This window comes from Sceloporus undulatus, chromosome 1, assembly GCF_019175285.1.
Source record: "Sceloporus undulatus isolate JIND9_A2432 ecotype Alabama chromosome 1, SceUnd_v1.1, whole genome shotgun sequence".
NCBI lineage: Eukaryota > Metazoa > Chordata > Lepidosauria > Squamata > Phrynosomatidae > Sceloporus > Sceloporus undulatus.
Genome location: NC_056522.1, coordinates 5,979,480 through 5,996,899, shown reverse-complemented (window position 1 = coordinate 5,996,899; position 17,420 = coordinate 5,979,480). Strand labels below are relative to the sequence as shown.

At 45.3% G+C, this 17,420-nt stretch overlaps 1 protein-coding gene across 3 annotated transcripts in view; it reads right to left on the bottom strand.

Moving 5' to 3' along the window:
• Nucleotides 1–17,420, bottom strand: part of MSRA (methionine sulfoxide reductase A) — a 328,226-nt gene that overhangs the window by 144,465 nt on the left and 166,341 nt on the right. The gene's annotated exons all lie outside the window — the stretch shown is intronic.

The following is a 17,420-nucleotide window of genomic DNA, read 5'->3' as shown; positions in this document are numbered from 1 at the left end:
AAATTCAAGATAGGTAAGGAATCAGGAGTGAGTGAGGCACTCTTAATTACAAATTATTCCTGAAATAGAATTACCATATAATTGACCCAATGAATTTGTTTATCTCAATAATTTTCAGATTATTAATACACAATTATAGCTGTTTTATGCTTAAATACAAGCCTCTACACATTGCTAAGAAATGGATACCTGTCTGTAGCCAGTGAAATTTCTAGTAAGTAAAATGAGGCAATTGTAGAAGACCTTTAAAGAGATCTTAATTATCTATACACAATATGAAGCATTCCCAGGGGTAACTGGCTGCTAGTCAGAGCCTAAGCATTAGAGAGTTTACCCTTGATCTATGGTAGTTCAGCGTTAAATTACCACTCAAAAATCCAGCAATAGTTTCAAGCCTTCTCAATATGGATAAAGGGCCCTTTTCAAAGGCAGCAGCATCTAGATTCCTTTTCCTAATACTGTATTCAATAATATGAAAATAGCAGAGAGAAGCCCCATATACCAACAGTCAAGAAGTAAATGTGATACAAGATGCAGGCTGATTTGAGTTAGAAATTGCAAAATTTAAGCCCCGGAAAATGTAAAGACTGTAAGATATATAAAGTACATAAAATATAATGCAGAAAGCTCTGGGGTGTGTGTGTGTGTTATCAAGAGCCTAGATACAGCTTAGTTCCAGCCAGAAAGTCAACACAATTATAAACAAGATTTGACTGATAATAAACTCAAAGTCAGTGTTGTTATACAAAGCAATGGCTGATGATGATGATGCCTGATGTACCTTGATGGAAGGCAGCCAACAGCAAAGTTCTTATGCTATCTTGTGTTGCATCACCACTAGGGGACGAGACTAATAGTTTAAATAAACAGAGTACTGTAAGCGGATTCTTCTTTTATAGAGATATATCAAGTGATTAGGATAGAACGTATAACAAGACAAGATATATAAGAAGCAAAGAGGAGAGAGAAGGCAGGTGACTGAAGTCTGCCTCCACCAGATGATAAATGCTATTGATAAACAGTTGTGCTGTTTCTAACTGATAACTACTCATACACACTGATGAAAATAAACCATGCTGGTGATAGAGAAAAATATTTGGTCTCAACTAGGCTATGCTAAATACAATGTACTCTCCATTCCAACTGAATAGATCCTGCTAGATATAGCAATGCCCGTGGATATTAATAATAAGTAAATAAATGGTTTTTTAAATTTTTATCCCGCTTTTTGCCAGGCAATCAAAGCGGCATACAACAAGCTAAAATACATCCATATATACATAGTAACCCCTCTTAAAACAAGATTAAACGGTATAAATTAAAACTAACATGCTAAAATCCAAATAATCCAAATAATAACCATGGGCAGAGTTCAACAGATGGGAAGTCTTATTCATGGCCGAGTATTTTATTCCGGGAAGGCCTGCCGGAAGTGATCCGTCTTAATGGCTTTTTTTAAAGCTCTCTAGATTGGTAATTTGATGGATCTCGTCCGGCAGGCCATTCCATAAATTGGGAGCAGCTGCAGAAAATGTCCTCTGGGAGGTCGCTGTCAATCTGGTCTTTAAGGGCTGTAGTAAATTCCTCCCAGAGGACCTGAGTGTATGGGGCGGATTGTATGGAAGCAGGTTATCCCTTAGATAGGTTGGGCCCAAGCTATGTAGGGCTTTAAAGGTAATAACCAACACCTTGTGCTGTGCCCGGAAACTAACAATCAGCCAGTGGAGTGACTTTAGTATTGGTGTTATATGGTCACTCCTTGCTGTTCCTGTGACCAACCTGGCTGCCATATTCTGTACCAACTGGAGTTTCTGGAATAGGCACAAGGGTAGTCCCATGTAGAGCACATTGCAAAAATCAAGTCTTGAGGTTACCAGCGCATGTACTACAGTTTCAAGGTCACCGTGTTCCAGGAAAGGGTGCAGCTGGCATATCAGCCGAAGCTGATAACAGGCACTCTTGACCATTGCATTCACCTGATTCCTCATCTGAAGCGATGGGTCAAGAAGCACCCCCAGACTGTGAACACAGTCCTTCGAGGAGAGTGTGAGCCCCTCTAGGACTAGAGGTTGCAGCCCAATACCTGGTTTGGGGTAACGATTCTTTGTGAACTCATGAACATCAAAATAATACAGGAAAATGCTTTGAGGCTGTATTGTATATAAGCAGAAGCAATATAGTTAACTCTTGCTAATTTGGGGCTGAAATCTGAGATGGAGACACTGCAGTAGAGCCCGCATCCAGTCTGACTGGCTCATCTCTTGACTGGCTGGCTGGCTGGCTGGAAATATGGCATGCATGAGACTATGGAAAAGGGCTCTGGGGGGCAGAACACCAAATGCTAAAGCCCATATGACCCTGATTTTCTCAGAGCACAAATGGGGACTCTGGTAACTCTGGTGACACATGAATAATAACTGGTCTATCTAAACTGAGGCTGTTCTGCTCTGGCAAAATGGAAGGTGGTAGGAAAAGAGGAAGACAACATTACAGGTGGTTTGCTTCAATCAAGAAAGCCAGGGCTGTGCTCAGTTTGCAAGGCCTGAGCAAGGCAGTAAATGATTGAGACTCTTGGAGGCCTCTCATTCATAGGGTTGTCATAATTCAAAGCTGACTTGATGGCAAATAAAAAGTTATTCCATACTGTCACTCAAATTCACACTTAATCATCATGCCACTCTTGACAATGCTTTCTCCTCAGCACCTACAAATTTCTCTCATTTGTTTTCTCCTCCAATAGCCTTCCAGCCTGCGGTTCCTTTATTCCAGCTTAACTCACGCTACATTATTCCAAGATGTATCTGTCCTTATTCTTTCAGCTAGTCCCCATTAATATACAAATATGCACTTGCCATCAGTCATTTCACACTTGTCAGTCACTAGATGCACTACTAGAATTCAGTACATATCAACACACACAGAAAACCATGTTTTGCTACATCTTATGTGGCATCACAGTTACATTATAATAGGCAAAGAGATAAGTACTTGAACCAACCTTCACAAGATAGAAGAACATGGAAAAGGCATGACCTTTCTCTCAACATGATGACTTTCTTTTGTATATATGTCCAGTACCCAAATGTGTTACTAGAAGTAGGGAGAATGAGGAGAACTAACAGATTCTTTTGCCTTGACACAGCTGCCCCATGGCATGATTGCAGCCTCCATTATGTAAAATCAGAGAGTTGTTTCCACTGATTTTAAAATGATAATCTGATGCGAAATTTACAAGCAGTTGTTAGGTATCATACAAATAATCCCCCCGCTCCCTGCCCAAGAAGGTACAGTGGTGCCTCGGGTTACGAAAGTAATTCGTTCCGCGGCCGCTTTCGTAACCCGAAAAGCCTTCGTAAGCCGAATTGCCATAGGCGCTAATGGGGAAAAGCCGCGTTTCGTGCGAAAAAGCCGAAAAAAGCACCAAAAATTTTCTTCGTAACCCGAAAAAACATTCGTAACCCGGAACAATGATTTCCAATGGGATTTTTTCGTATCCCGAAAATTTCGTAACCTGGGTATTTCGTATCCCGAGGTACCACTGTATACGTATCTCTTTTCTTTCCCATTTGGAATATCCCCAGCAAGAATATTCTTTGTATAATCCTCTGACAGTGGCTATGTTTTCAAAGTGAAAAATAAACATAGGATAAACAGGCAATTAGCTGCTGGCAAACAGCCTTCTCAACAACAGCATAATAAAGCTTAATCCTCCACAAGTCTACAGCCTCTATGGAACTGGACTGAATGGCCTGATCGCGGAAAGGGGTAGGTGTCCTGCTCTCACACTGCAATAGCAGGCAGAATGCCAGAGGTTTGGAAGCTAAAGGAACCAGCAGTATCCGATAAAAACAGTCCAGGGTCAGAAGCCATAAATCCAGGCAAAGTCCACAAAATAACGTAGTCATGAAACAGTCCAGTTTCATAAATCACAGAGTCAGATCTCATAGTAGATGCAGACTGAGAGACAAACCCAAAAGGTTCCAAGAAGCCCTAGAGGGGTATATGGCTGGAACTGACGGCGATTCTGTTGATGCCCTGACAAACATCTGGGATACTGATCTCTCCAGGGCTATACACAGCATCGCTCCCAAGCGTCCTTTCCGGCCTGCTTCCAAAAAACAACCCTGGTATACGGAAGATCTCAGAGAAAGGAAGTGGGCTGTGCAACGACTAAAACGCAACTGGCGAAGACATCATCCCTTAGCCGACAAGGCACTCCTAGAGTCACTTTTGAATGCCTACGGAGTGGCAATAAGTGCAGCTAAACATTCTTTTTATGCTACACGTATTGCGTCCGCGGAGTCGTGTCTAGCAGAGCTGTTCAGGGTAGTGAGGGAGCTAACACATCTGCCCCCTCCCCTGAACCCTATATTAGAGCCATCTAAAGCCTGCTGTGACAAATTTAACAACTTCTTTGTGGATAAAATCTCTCGAATAAGCGCTGAACTCAACACCAGTATTCCTTCAGAATCTATAAGAGAGGTGTCCAGAGCTTCCGTGGACCCTATTAAACTGGATCACTTTGAGTTTGTTAGTAACGAGGAAGTGGACAAGATCCTTCAAAGTGTTAGGAAGACGACGTGCTCTCTCAATCCCTGTCCCTCATGGCTGGCAGCTCAGAGGGGGGATGCGGTGCTAACCATGTTGCACCACATAATTAATACAGCTCTAAGAGAGGGACAATTTCCATCTAAACTGAAATTAGCAGTTGTGAAACCCCTGCTAAAAAAAAACCTCCTTAGACCTCCTGATTCATAACAACTATCGGCCTGTATCACTGCTGCCTTTTTTGGGGAAGGTGGTCGAGAGAGCGGTCGCTTTCCAGCTTCAATCGATCTTGGATGAAACAGATTTTCTAGACCCATTTCAAACCGGCTTCCGGGCGGGCTATGGAGTTGAGACTGCCATGGTCGCCTTAGTCGATGATCTCCGTCTGGGCATGGACAGGAGAAGCGTGTCCCTGTTAGTGCTTTTGGACATCTCAGCGGCTTTTGATACCATTGACCATGGTATCCTTCTGGAACGCCTGAGGAAGTTAGGTATTGGGGGCACTGCACTCCAGTGGTTCCGTTCCTACCTCTCGGGTAAATTCCATATGGTGCAGCTGGGGGACGTCTGCTCCGATAAGAGGGAACTGACATCTGGTGTCCCTCAAGGAGCTATTTTGTCCCTCACACTATTTAACATTTACATGTTAAATGTAAATGTTAAATGGGAGAGATCATCCCGAGATACGGGGCACGGTGTTATCAGTACGCTGATGACACCCAAATTTGTTTCTCTGTGTCTCTCACTGATGTTGTGACTAGGGATGGCATCTCGCCTCTAAATGCCTGTTTGGAGTCGGTAATGGGCTGGATGAGGGAAAACAAACTCAGTCTGAGTCCAGAGAAAACGGAAGTACTGGTGATAGGTTCCCCGGGACTGGGTGGTGAGATCTGCCATCCTGTCCTAAACGGGATCACGCTCCCCTTGAAGGACTCGGTTTGCAGCTTGGGAGTGCTTCTGGATTCGTTGCTCCAGCTGTCATCTCAGGTGGATGCGGCGGTCAGGAGTGCTTGTTATCAGCTTCGGCTGATACGCCAGCTGCACCCCTACCTGGACCGGAGGGACCTTGAAACTGTAGTACATGCTCTGGTAACCTCTCAATTGGATTTCTGCAATGCGCTCTACATGGGGCAACCCTTGTACCAAACCCGGAAGCTACAGTTGGTGCAAAATATGGCAGTGAGACTGGTCGCTAGGTGTTCTAGGTCAGTCCACATAACACCTATCTTGAAAGATCTCCATTGGCTGCCTATTTGCTTCCGGGCTCAATACAAGGTGTTGGTAATGACCTATAAAGCCCTAAATGGCTTGGGCCCAGGGTACTTGGAGGACCGCCTATCCCCATATAATCTGCCCCGCACACTCAGGTCGGCAGGGAAGAACTTGCTGGAGGTCCCAACTGTGCGTTATGTGAAGACCTCGCAACGGTCCTTCTCTATTTCGTCCCCTAGAATATGGAACAATCTCCCGGACGAGTTCCGTTCCACCACATCTTTAGATCTTTTTAAGAAGAATCTTAAGACCTTTTTCTTCTCCCAAGCCTTCCCCCCATGAAATGTCATGCTATGTTTTACCCCCTCTATTGACGACCTTGCAATGTTTACGGATTCCCCCACTCAGCCGGCCCTGCTGTTGTTATTTGACTGTTTTTAAATGCCGTTTTAATTGTTTTATCTCGATGTATTTTTTATATAAATCTGTACGCCGCTTTGATCAAAGTTGGAAAAGCGGGATAAAAATAAACTTATTATTATTATTATTATTATTATTATTATTATTATTATTATTACTACTACTCCAGTAGGATGCGTTTGCTGTTGCTCTGCAACTTCTTCACTACAGCCACTCCAGTTCTTTTCCTTCTCTTCGTTGGCAGCTTTGACAACATCCTGTCATTTTGGCCCAGAACAGATTAGCCTTTCGTGATGCCCTCGTCATGTGCTAGGGTTGCCTCAGGGCGGCACACCCCTCAATCCTAGCACGTGACGAGGGCATAACAATGGTGGCACCCTGTATACATGAGTGCCGCCATTGTTACGCAAGCGCTGCACGGCATCTGCCTGGTGCCGTGCGGGACTTGCTTAATGAGTGCGCCCATGGCACACTTGTTAGGCCGCCACCGCAGCATAAGAAGAACCTGCTTTTCGCGGGTTCTTTTTCTGCCGGTGGGAAACCAGGCAGTTGGCTGCTGCGGCTTCCCTCCAGAGGAAAAACAGACGCCGGCAGGCCACCCTTTTTGGGTGCTCTGTACTGTGCCTTTGTTTAGGGTAGCTGCCTGCCATATCAAAAGTTCAACACAATAAAAGATTATTGTATTGCACATGCTGCACATGCAAACAATACATGTTGCACATGTACACAAACTATTGCATTGTAATCATTTTGGCAAGTGAGTGGCAAGGTAGGACACAGGACCTGTTTAATGCAATTGAAAATACTGTAGAGGGATTTGGACACCTGCCTCCAGTGTTTTACTGTGGTTTTGTCCCAGATCTAATGAGCAGGACAACAAGTAGCGGGACATTGTGGATAAAACTACCAAGGTCTGACTGCTTCAGTGTAGGCAGGGCCCCATAAACTGTCTTGTTCTTGTCTAAGATTGCCAGGTACCCTCACCTCAAGTCCTGCAGAGAAAGAGAGAGGTTTGGAGAGATTGGTGGGTGCACATGCAAAGAAAGCTGGTCCTTTCATTTTACCCAAGACACTGCTTTCTGTTGATTTATCTAGCCCAGTACTGCTTCCTCTGACTTTCAGCAGAAATAGCTTCTCAAGGATGTTTCCAAGCACTTCCTACTTGATACCTATTGATTAGAGATTGGTACAGATGAAACCTTTGATCTTCTACCTCTAAAACATGTGCTTTACAAAATATTGGAGTGGGGGGGCTTTTTCTGATATGTGAGAACATCTGTGGCAGATAGCTGGAGTGAGCCTTCTCGTCATAAATCAGGACTTTGGGGGCAAAGATCTTGTTCTGTACTTGTGTGGCATTAATATAGGCTCACACAGTTGCATATGGCTGCACCATTGCCCCAAGGCTGTATGCAATAGGAGCTTCAAGCTGGAGACCCCCCCTCTGTGAAGCCATTTACAGTTTGGGACATGAGATGGCCGATGTTAAGATTTGCATGTACACATACTTAAGGAAATCACAACTGCTTGCAAATTCTTGCGTAATCTGTGGAACCACTTGCAGAAGCATGTTCTAGATATCACCCACTCACTTGGACCAGCAAGGCACTACTGCTGATACAAGAAGAGTTATACAATCAGATTTCTGCCTCTATGCTTCTATGTCCATAAATACTGCTGAAAACAATGGAAGACAAGTATCGTTTTTCGCCAGCATCTGTAAACAAAATTAAAGTGAACAAAATTTGGCTACCAGTCCTGAGGAATAATAATAATAATAATTTATCATACTATATACATAAATACTTTTTCTGTATAGACCGCTATTCCGCAGAGCATAGCGGGTACACAAAAATTGCCCCAATACAATCACAAAAAATTGCACGGCCTCTCTCCCCCTCAAGATGGTGGTTGGAGGATGGGCTCTCTTTTCTTCCAGGCCAGCCTCTCTCCCCTCAAGATGGTGGTCGGAGGAGGGCTCGTTGTCTTCCAGGCCTGGCCCTCTCTCCCCCTCAAATGGTTGGAGGGGGCTCTTTGTCTTCCAGGCCTGGCCTCTCTCCCCCTCAAGATGGGGTGGGTGAGGGGCTTTTGTCTTCAGGCCAGGCCTCTCTCCCCTCAAGATGGTGGTCTCGGAGGAGGGCTCTTGTCTTCCAGGCTGGCTCCCCCTCAAGAAGGTGGTTGGAGGAGGGCTCTTTTTCTTCCAGGCCTGGCCTCTCTCCCCCTCAAGATGGTGGTTGGAGGAGGGCTCTTTGTCTTCCAGGCCAGGCCTCTCTCCTCCTCAAGATGGTGGTTGGAGGAGGGCTCTTTGTCTTCCAGGCCAAATTATAACAAAATAAGGACTCAGCAAATGCAAATAGGAAACCATTCAGAGCCAGGGGCTTCCCTAGCAGACAATGATCACCAATTAATAGACATTAATCCTCTTTGGCATTAGCCTCCCAGCCTGAAGCCAGCCATCAACACAGAACAATACACACGCAAACCACTCCTGCATTCCCAGGCTCACACAGTATATATACACCCAATTTTTCCAGGCAAAGCATTCTCTGAAGATGCCAGCCACAGACGCTGGCAGAACATCAGGAAGAAATTTTTCTGGAACATGGCCACATAGCCTGAAAAACCCACAAAAAACTATGGATGCCGGCCATGAAAGCCTTCGACTTTACATTGAAGACAAGTATGCTTACTTTTCTCTAGATTATACCCTAGATCTGCACTCAGCAACTGGTGACCTTGAGACATATTACAGCGCACAGCGGAATGCTTATAGCTTGGTTGCACAAAGGCGTTGTTACACGGAAACAAACATAATAGACGTTTGAGCAGTGTGTAGGCATACTTCCAAGAAGTCTCTTGTAAGCTTCCTTTTCAAGAGCATTCATTGTTGAAAAGCTGACTTCGTATGCGTAGGTTGAGCAGAACATGGAGAGTGTAAGCATAGAGTGCTGTTTGATGACGCTGAGATTTTCTATACCAGCAAGTTCCTGCGGCTTGCTATTCAAAGTTCAGATGAGTCCAGAAGATATCTGAAATTTAACTTGCTCAGACTGTAGAGTTGCTCTCTCATTCCCTCCTTCTCTCTTTTAAGTATGAGAAATGAAGCCACCCGCAAAGTAATACGAAAATGGATTAAGAACATAATCTCAAAATAACTTTAGGAATTATGAAGTGTTCGTATTCAACAATATCCCCTTCTTTATTTTAAGTTACACAACAAAACTATTATAACATTAACAATCTCAGTATCTTTGTTCTGCCTTTTGGGTCATGGTGTATGCTGAAAAGCAGAATTATTCTCTAGCAGAAGCATTATCCTGGGGGGAAATAATTGTGTTGTATCCAGATTCATTATTTTGTACCTGCTGATTTTACCTCCGCCATGTATTTAGAGAGGATGTGTATATCTACGTATTAGTTAAAAGGCACTTTGCAATATATTCACTGTGTCTTTTGCCACCTTGCAACTATTAATCTGCTGGATGTACTCAAATGCTTGATTCTTATTGACTGAACTTCTAAGTGTGCCCTGCATTTTCCTTAAGTCAGGAAATACTGAGCTTTTAGTCTTCAAACAATTTGGAGTAACAGGTTAACTTGAGATGTAACACTTTGGCCAGAACCATTTTTTGTTTCGTAGCAGAATGGAACTTTGATTTTGTATGTGAATAAACCATAGCTCCATGGTAAAGCGTACAGTTCATATGCAGAAGCCATACAAAATGAAGCCATGAACAGGGTCAACAGAAGGTAGCTTCCCATGTTCATATGGAATTCTTCCATCCAAATCCATCATTTTACCCTGGGACTTAGTACCACTGTAATGGGATAAGTGCTTGCATTCCATCCTGGGAATCTGAATCACTCAGTTCTACACTAAGGGCAACATTTGTCATTCATAACAGGTCTGAGTTTGCTATCTATTAAGGGTACCCATACAATAGGCCAGACCATAACTCCATCTATTCTAGTACAGCTTACTCTTGAAAATGGTTCTGGAGATAGGGGCAGATATTTTTCCCAATTCTGAAATCTGATACCATTTGACTAAAGATTCCAGGTTTAAAAGATGGATATTGCACACACAACACATTTACTCTATCATTTAGAAATGGATTTCCTGGCAGTATTGGAATTTATGTTATGTGTGCATGGGTGCCATTGTAAGTAAGTGCAAGATCATTATTAAGAAGTCAATCTTGATAAAGGGGGAAAGGGGAGCTACATGTACATTGCATGCATTCAAGTCAAAACCTGCTCTAGCAAGTCATGAGGCAGCACCTGGCTTCCCTATAGAAAGTCAGGACCAATGCCCATATATGCCAACATCCTGAACAGGTGTGCTCTGTAAATGAAATTATAATTTATTGTGAATGAAAATTGAAGTTGAAAGCATCTCTAATCTTCTGCATGCCTAAATTAGATAAATGGAAGTGCTGTGATAATAATATTATATAGTGGAAACTTCCTTGCCTTCAGAGTGGATGCTTCTATTTGCAGGGAGTCTCTGAGGAGGGCTTGGTAGTATTGCTAGTAGACACTGATCCCTAGCTTATGAAAGATTACCATAGAAAGGTATGTGCCTGTCCAGTAGAATAATATTTATTATTTCTCAAGTTAACGCCAAAAATTTTAAAGGACTACATATTTTTCAGTTTCTTAAGTCAGTTGGGATGGAGTGGGCTTGATGAGATAAAACCATGACTCTGGCAGCCAAGGAAGGGGAGATATCTGGGACTTTTGAAGCCTCCTGAGAATCCCTCATTTGATGTTTTAGTGGCCATTAAAAATGCAAAAGCAATGAAATCTAGTGGCACTTCTCTCATTAAAACAGTCTTCTCTAATGCATGCAAGCTACCAGATATTTTGGCCCACAACTTCCATTATTCCTCACAGTTTTGCTGGCTGAAGTTCACGGGAATTATAGTTCTAAATAGTTGGAAGGTATGACATTTGGGAACACTGCATTAAGACATAAACTTTAGTGAACCAGAGTCTACTCTCTAAACACTGAAAGTATATGCTATAATGTCTCTATCAGAATCTCTTATTTTTGCTGCTCCCAGACTGTGGAGCTCCCTTCCACAGGAAGTCAGGTCAGCCCCCTCGCTGCTCTATTTTAGCCAGCAGCTGGAGACATTTTTATTTAGACAGGTTTTTGGTGGATGAAATTTACTTGTGTAGTGTGCTGTCTTAATGCTTTACTGGTTTTAACTGGTTTTAACTAAGGGGCCAGAACAGACAGCCCATAAAAGACGCCTTCAGGCTGTCATAAGAGCATGGCATTCACATGCCACACATTCTGATGCTGCCTGAAGCCGCCTGGAAGCAGGGAGGCTGTCCAGATGCAGGCGGCTTCAAGATGCTCTGATGGCGTGGCATTTATACGCCGCACACTGCCAGAGTGGCTTGCAGCTGGCTTCAACCCACGGTGGGGCAAGAAAAGCCGGCTTTTTGCCAGCCAAAAAAGGAGTGGATCTTTGCTACTCCTTTTTCAGCCAGATTCAAGGCAGATTGGGGCTGCAGTGTGTGTTTGCCACAGCCCAAATCCGTCTTCGGAAGGGGCTGCTTCAAGCCACCCCTTCCGGTTCATCTGTTTCCCCCTAAGCAGTTCTTAACTTATATTTTAATGTTGGTAATATTTAATTATTTTTAACTCTTGTAATCAGTATTTTAGTCTTATCTTTTAAAATTATTGTAAGTCACCTTGAATCCCATTTTGGAAGAAAGGTGGGATGTAACTCCCTTGAATGAATGAATAAAATAAATAAATAAATAAATAAATATGTCAGTGTGCCCTTCCCATCCGCAGGTGTCTGGTTCCAGGGGGCCCCTACAAATGGGGAAAAACACAGCTCATATTAGTGAATGGGTGGCAATGTGCATGCTCACATGTCCGTGCACCCATGGATGTGTACCTCCATTGGTTAAGATGGGGTAATGCAATCCACAGGAACTCCAGTCTGTGGGTGGCTAGCCCACCAATAGGCCCACCATATCAACTAACTCTGGCTACCACTCTGGAAATGGTTACATCTGAAATGTTCTTAGGTTGTTGTTGTTTTTTCCTAAGACAATGGTAGGGTGGAATGGGAAACTTTTATGCAGCTAACATGACTTTTTTCTTTAAAATGGAGTCCTGTCAAGAGGACTTCATTGGTTTAATCTGTTGAGAGTCTACATGATAAAGCCAGCCCATTGCCATTTTGCAGAGTTTTTACCCCTCAGACTGTTACAATGATGGATGAAAGATTAGGACAAGGGAGAACAATATTTTTATTTATATAATATTTATTTATTTATTTATTTATTTTAATAAAAAAAATAAGGAGCCTACTGTACCTGTTTAATTTATTTGCAGAACATATTGTAAGAAAAGCAGGTTTAGACACAGAAGGAGTGAAAATAGGAGGAAGGAATATCAACAGTCTAAGATGTGCAGACAACACCATAACACTAGCAGAAAACCTCAAGGACCTGGAACAGCTAATAAGGAAGAACAAGAAAGAAAGTGCAAAGACATGCTTATTGTTGAACATAAAGAAAACAGAAATAATGACAACAGAGAATCTGGACACATTCCACCTAGACGATAAAGAAATAGAAATAGTAAAAGAGTTCTCATATCTGGGATGAAATATTGATAGAAACAGGGACTGCAGCCAGGAAATGAGAAGACGATTGAGAATGGGGAGGTGGCTATGAAAGAACTAAAAAAGATCCTAAAATGCAAAGATAGACAACTCAGCACAAAAGTTAAAATCATACAAGCCATTATATTCTTTATTACCATGTATGGATGTGAAAGCTGGACAGTTAAGAAAGAACATAGGAAGAAAATCCATTCATTTGAGATTATATGGGTCTGGAGAAGAGTGCTGAGGATTCTATGGACAGCCAAAAAGACCATCAAATGGATCATGGAGCAGATCAAGCCAGAAATCTCCCTACAAGTCAAGATGACAAAATTGAGGCTGTCGTACTTCGGGCACATCATAAGAAGGCACGACTCATGGAAAAAACAATGATGATAGGAAAGAGGGAAGCAGAATGTGGGGAAGACCACACACTAAATGGGTGGACTCTGTTAGGGAGGTCACAGTTATGAATTTGCAGGAACTGAGCAGAGCAGTGGAGAAGTACAGGTTGCTCACCTGTAACTGTGTTTCTTCGAGTGGTCATCTGCGAATTCACACAAATGGGTTTATTCTGCGCCTGCGCAGCAATCCTCGGAAACTTCTAGAATCTCTGGGCAGAAAGCAATATATCTTTCTGCAACTTTTTGGCGGTAACTCCGCCCACCCATATATAAGGCCCCTGGTGGTCCGCTCCTCTTCAGTTCCGAATGAGCTGCTAATCAGCGCGGCAACAAGCGTTGTCAATGAGCAGACACTGAGGGGATGGATGGGCGGGTTTGTGTGAATTCGCAGATGACCACTCGAAGAAACACAGTTACAGGTGCGCAACCTGTACTTCTTCTTTGTGGTCTCTGCGAATCACACAAATGGGTTTAGACTAGCGAGCTATAGTCAGTGGAGGAGGGAGTGTCAATATCCAATAATCACATATCAATAAAGTATGTAAACCAAACAGCTGTGTTATTTATTAACAGTACACAGGTCTATTGCATGGCAGAAAGTAACATTGCCCTCTCAAAGGCTGCTTCATGCCTGGCCCTCGCATCCAGCCTGTAATGTTTAATGAATGTCAAAGGCTGGGACCAGACAGCTGCCTTGCACACATCCTCAAGGGGTATCCCCGTCAAGAAGGCTGAGGATGCAGCTACCGCCCTAGTTGCATGGGCCCTAACCCGACCTGGCAGAGGCTTTCTAGCCAGTTCGTAGCAGAGGTGTATGGTACTGACCACCCACTTGGAGAACCTCTGCGGTGACACCGGCAGCCCCTTCTTGGCTTCGGAGTAGCACACAAAAAGTCTCTCCGAACGCCTGGAAGCAGATGTCCTGTCCAGATAGAACGCCAGCGCCCTGCGGACATCCAGGGCATGGAGCTGACGCTCAGAGTCTGTGGTCGGATTAGGAGCCAGAGTCGGCAAAACAATGTCCTGGTTGATGTGGAAAGCAGACACTACCTTTGGCAAGAAAGTAATGTCTGTACGGAGCACCACTTTGTCCTTATGGAAACGGAGGAAAGGCTGGTCCATCCTCAGAGCACACAGTTCACCAGCTCGATGGGCTGAGGTGATAGCTACCAGGAAGGCCGTCTTCCAAGTGAGGAGTCTGAGGTCCGTGGTAGCTAATGGCTCAAAGGGCTTGGACACCAAATGTGCCAGGACAGTATCTAGACTCCACTGTGGCGTAGGGTCTAGAATCGGTGGATGCAAATTGTTAAATCCCTTTAGGAACCTCCTTATGAGAGGATCACCAAACAGGGAAGGCTTGTCCTGAAATAGGTAGTGAGATGAGATAGCCGACAGGTAGCACTTGATAGAACTCAAAGAAAGTCCTGCGTCCGCCAAGGACACGAGAAGTCCAGAACCACAGGGATGGACACACGGGATGGTGGAACGTCCTTTGATTGTAAAAAGGTTAGGAACCTATCCCATTTGTAGGCATAGGACCTCCGTGTGGATGGTCTGTGAGCTGCCCTGATGATATCCTGTACACCGGATGGAAGTGTCCTCAGGATAGAATCCTCCATGCTACCAATGGGAGAGATTGCATCTCGGGATGGTGAACTCGTCCGCCGTGGAGCGAGAGGAGGTCGGGCCGGTGCTCAAGGCGGAGATAGTCCTGTGCTCGTTGCAGGAGCAGAGCAAACCAAGGTTGTCTGGGCCACCACGGAGTTATCAGAATTGCATCCGTGTGGTCGGCCAGCATCTTCGAGAAGACTCAAGTGATGAGGGGAAATGGAGGAAAGGCATAAAGGAGTCCTTGAGTCCATTTGATCTGGAAGGCGTCCCCTTCCGATCTTGGGTCTCTGTACCATGAGCAAAATCTCGCGGTGTGAGCGTTGAGCCGGGAAGCGAAGAGGTCGAGGAGGGGGGTTCCCCACCGGTTGAAGAGCAGGGAGACTACTTCTGGGTGTAGTCTCCACTCGTGGCAAGTGGAGGGTGACCTGCTGAGCTGGTCTGCCAGGTCATTCTGGTCGCCGGGCAGGTGGATGCTCTGTAGTAGAATTTTTTGTGCTATGCACCATTCCCAGATGCGGATGGTGGCTAACAGCAGAGTCCTCGACTTTGTACCTCCTTGTTTGTTGAGGTAATACATGACGGTGGTGTTGTCGGTGAGCAGGAGTACCACCTTGCCAGCGAGGACCGACTGAAAGGCTCTGAGTGCTTTTTCCACGGCAAGTATTTCCAGGACGTTGATGTGGAAAGAAGCTTCTGCCGGTGACCACTTGTCTTATATTGTAAGGTCTAGCGTATGGGCGCCCCATCCCCGTAGGGAGGCGTTCGTAGTCAGAGAGATGTCCGGCTGGGGAGTAGGAATGGCATCCCCACACAGACGTCGGATTGGAGCCACCATCGTAAAGACTTCTCTACAGTCCTCGGGATGGTGAGAAGCTTGGTAGGCGCGTGTCGGACGGAGTCAAACACGGATAGAAACCAAGATTAGATGGGTCTTAGACGCAGCCTGGCCCACGGTGTGACAAAAGTGGTGGAGGCTAAATGTCCCATGGCGATTTGCACTGTACGGGCCCAAAGGCGCCTTCGGCGCAAGCAGGGTTGCAGGGATGCACAGAGGGCCTGGAACCTTGTCTTTGGAAGGTATGCCCTCATCTGCAGGGAGTCCAGCGTTGCCCCTATAAAGTCTATTCGCTTGGTAGGGGTCAAGTTGGACTTGTCGAAGTTGACCTGTAGTCCCAGTGCCTGTAGCAGGGACAGGGCAAATTCCAGCTGCTTGAGAAGCGTGTCCTTTGAGGATGCCGCGAAGAGCCAGTCGTCCAGGTATGGGAAGACTGTGATGCCCTTTTGACGCAGGTATGCCACCACGGGTGCCATGCACTTGGTGAATACTCTTGGAGCTGTAGAGAGGCCAAAGGGAAGGACCTTGTACTGGTACGCCTGATGTCCCACAGCAAAAGCGAGGAATCTGCGGTGGTCCTCCAGGATCACTATATGAAAGTAGGCATCTTTCAAGTCCAGTGTCACGAACCAGTGGTCCTCCTGCAGGAGTGGTAAGATAGAAGCAAGGGTTACCATCCTGAACTTCTTGTAAACAATAAAGTCATTGATGGCTCGAAGATCCATTATTGGTCTAAGGCCAGAATCTTTTTTCGGTACAGTGAAGTACCTGGAAAAAAAGCACCGCTTGAACTCAGAGGGATGGACAGGTTCAATGGCGCCCTTGTCTAGGAGAGCGCGCACATCGTCGAGAAGGGTATCCGAGGGGACGGTTGAAACGAAGGCTCCAGTTGGTGGGAGCTCAGAGAACTCTAGGGCATAGCCCCTGCGGACGATGTTAAGTGCCCAAGAGTCCGTAGTGATGGCGGCCCAGTTGTTGAAGAAAGGGCTCAGCCTGGAGGTGACGAGGTGCGCGGGAACACATCAGAACCTCTTCTTGCCCCGGCCATCCTTCTTCCTATACCCTTGTTGGTATCTGGGCTGGGAAGATTGGCGGCCGTCTGATGGGGGAGCAGGTGACCTGGAAGATCGGCCCTGAGAGTTATTGTCCTGGTGGTAAGGACGGTCCCGGAGCTGAAAATGGTACTGGCTTCCTGGTTGCCAGGGGCGCTGACCAGGGTACCTCTGACGAGGGGATTTGGACGGTACGGAGGAAATACCGTGCTTTCTAGCCGTGGTCTTCATCCGGTACCTGAAGCTGAGCTTCTCGTCCGTGTCTCTATTGAAGAGGCCCGAGATGTCAAAGGGCATGTCTTCAATAGCCGCCTTAGCCTGGGGAGTGAGGTCTGAGGATCAGAGCCATGCATAGCGGCGGAGAGCTATGGAGCCAGAGAGGATCTTAGACGCACAGTCTGTGGAGTGTCTGGCAGAGATAATCTGCTGTCCAGCCATCAGGTGGATCTCGTTCCTGAGAGCCGCCATCATACGCCTCCTGTCATCAGGCAAGTCAGTAATGGTGGGATCCATCTTCTCCACCAGGTACTGAACATAGGCCCCCATGCAAGCCGCATAGTTGGCAATTTTAAGGTACAGGGCTGCCGAGGCGTAGAATTTTTTAGCCAGGCCATCTAACTTTTTACTGTCCTTGTCAACGGGCGAGGACGAGGTTTTAGGTGCAAAGGTAGACTGGGCCCCTTCCACTATAGCTGAATTCAGC